At 35.3% G+C, this 2,500-nt stretch overlaps 1 protein-coding gene across 1 annotated transcript in view; it reads left to right on the top strand.

Annotated features, from left to right (window-relative positions):
• The window catches only part of LOC135156601 (prostatic spermine-binding protein-like), a 4,410-nt gene that overhangs the window by 597 nt on the left and 1,313 nt on the right, over positions 1-2,500 (top strand). The window lies entirely within an intron of this gene.

Raw genomic sequence — 2,500 nt, forward strand, 5'->3', positions numbered from 1 at the left:
TTTTATTTAAGGCTTATTTAGTGTACAATAGCTATTTAAACGATTCTGCAATATCAACTCTTTCTTTCCATTTAAGCTTAGGATTGTTTTACCAAAAAGATTATCAGAACACGATTTCCAATCAATTCAGAAGATAGTTCATTTTAGACCACATCTTTCAAATAGCATACAAGTTTTATGATTTGATTTTCATGTTGTCATGAATTCAAACTTTTGAAATGAGCAATCATTTGACCAATCAAAACTTGATAGAGTAATTTTGAAAACAATTGCTGAAATCTCATTCTGTGTGTTGCAAGGGCGGAAATCTCTCCCCAAATGTAGGGGGGGACCAGGGGCTGGAAAATTTGACAAGCAAAAAGAAAAAAGAATGTTATCACAAAAAAGTAAGGTATTTTCGTCCAAAATACATTTTATTTCGATTTTGAATGATGTATTTCTTTCCATCATAAAGAATAGTAGGGGGACATTTGATATTGTGTCCCCCTACTATTTCGGGTAGGGGGACGCGTCCCCCCTGTCCCACTGGGATTTTCGCCCATGGGTGTTTGAAGACAATGGGTTCCACGAGCCTAATTACATCAGGAGGGCTAAAGATATTCGTTCGACCCAACCCATTCGAATTTTTGTCAATTTGATATTGCTGATTGACAAAAATGTATGAATGTGATTCAAAATCTAACACTGATTCTAGAAATGGTAACTACTGAACTTACTTCGCCCAAATTGGGAAGATAAATAAGTGACTTGGAACTATTTTTTGACTGGCGGAATAATTAGGGCTATTTTACTGTTTCAGTTGATGAATTCGATCGATTCATAGTTATCTTCATAAATGGCGATTTATTTTTAAAATGAGCTGGCTACGGTACCCTTTCCTGGTCAGATTTGGAATGTCAGATATATATCCTATCCATTGGTAGTAAACATTCCACCCTCTAATTTCACATTTATTTTTTATTAATTTTTCTAAAGTGCCATTTTAACACACAAGTCTATGGGGAATGTTTTACGCGCGTGACACCTGTAAGTAATATGGGGAATCCCTAGTAGTGGATGGAATACCTGGCCAAACTCTTCAGTAGCAAACAATTTCTCACTGATATCAATATGTTTAGTCATCAAGTGGTGCAAAAAAATGGATTTAATGGCTAGCAGGGCTACATCAGGTAAAGTTAGTAGGTCTGTGTAGCCTAGGAATGTATGTAGATTGGTCAATGTATGGAGTCAAGGCCTCTTTATGTTCTGATTTATCATTGTTTTGTGTTAGTGTACATCACCTACTTAGCATTAGAAAGACCTTTAGAAATTGCTCATATTAAAATTGTTCTTAGGAAGGGGTAGGTAGAGAGGAGATAGAACTTTGAGAACTTTACTGAAGAGAACTAGAGTGGTACCTAATTCAAGAAGGTATTTAGAAAAGGGCACAGAGTAAGGTAAGGTATCTAATAGTGCTCAACTAAGGAGGGAGGGGGGTGGCTGTGTGCTGCAATCTTAGTATAGCCCCCCCCCTCTTTATTAAGCCATGCCATCTATAAAATTATCTTTCTTTCTCTCTCTCTCTCTCTCTATCTATTTATGTATCTCTTCCTTCTTACATTTATGTATCTGTTCCTTCTTACATCTGAGAGGCAACAGCCCTAGGAAGATTTTGAATAGGTCAAATGTAAATATACTAAAGTAGTATCTCATTCTTTTATTGTTTCCTCATCCAATCTCATGTATATTTGGTAATTATGTTTGGAGCAGTTCTGGTATCCTGATATCTACACAGAATTTACATACACCTTTATATTACAATTGATAGGGACCTACATTGTCATTGCATTCACTGTTGGGCTATATGCAGGTATAGGATTTGTATACATCCATATATAGTGAAAATAACATGTATGGGTAACACATTAAAATGGGTCATTGCATAGAAAATAGGCATTTTCAATGCATTTCTTTGTGCTAGTGTGAGTGTACAGATATAAAAGAATAGCAAAGTAGCTATTCAAAAAAATAAAATACATAGGTCATATAATATAGGTTCCACGAGCCTAATTACATCAGGAGGGCTAAAGATATTCGTTCGACCCAACCCATTCGAATTTTTGTCAATTTGATATTGCTGATTGACAAAAATGTATGAATGTGATTCAAAATCTAACACTGATTCTAGAAATGGTAACTACTGAACTTACTTCGCCCAAATTGGGAAGATAAATAAGTGACTTGGAACTATTTTTTGACTGGCGGAATAATTAGGGCTATTTTACTGTTTCAGTTGATGAATTCGATCGATTCATAGTTATCTTCATAAATGGCGATTTATTTTTAAAATGAGCTGGCTACGGTACCCTTTCCTGGTCAGATTTGGAATGTCAGATATATATCCTATCCATTGGTAGTAAACATTCCACCCTCTAATTTCACATTTATTTTTTATTAATTTTTCTAAAGTGCCATTTTAACACACAAGTCTATGGGGAATGTTTTACGCGCGTGACACCAA

Source organism: Lytechinus pictus, chromosome 14, assembly GCF_037042905.1.
Source record: "Lytechinus pictus isolate F3 Inbred chromosome 14, Lp3.0, whole genome shotgun sequence".
Lineage (NCBI taxonomy): Eukaryota > Metazoa > Echinodermata > Echinoidea > Temnopleuroida > Toxopneustidae > Lytechinus > Lytechinus pictus.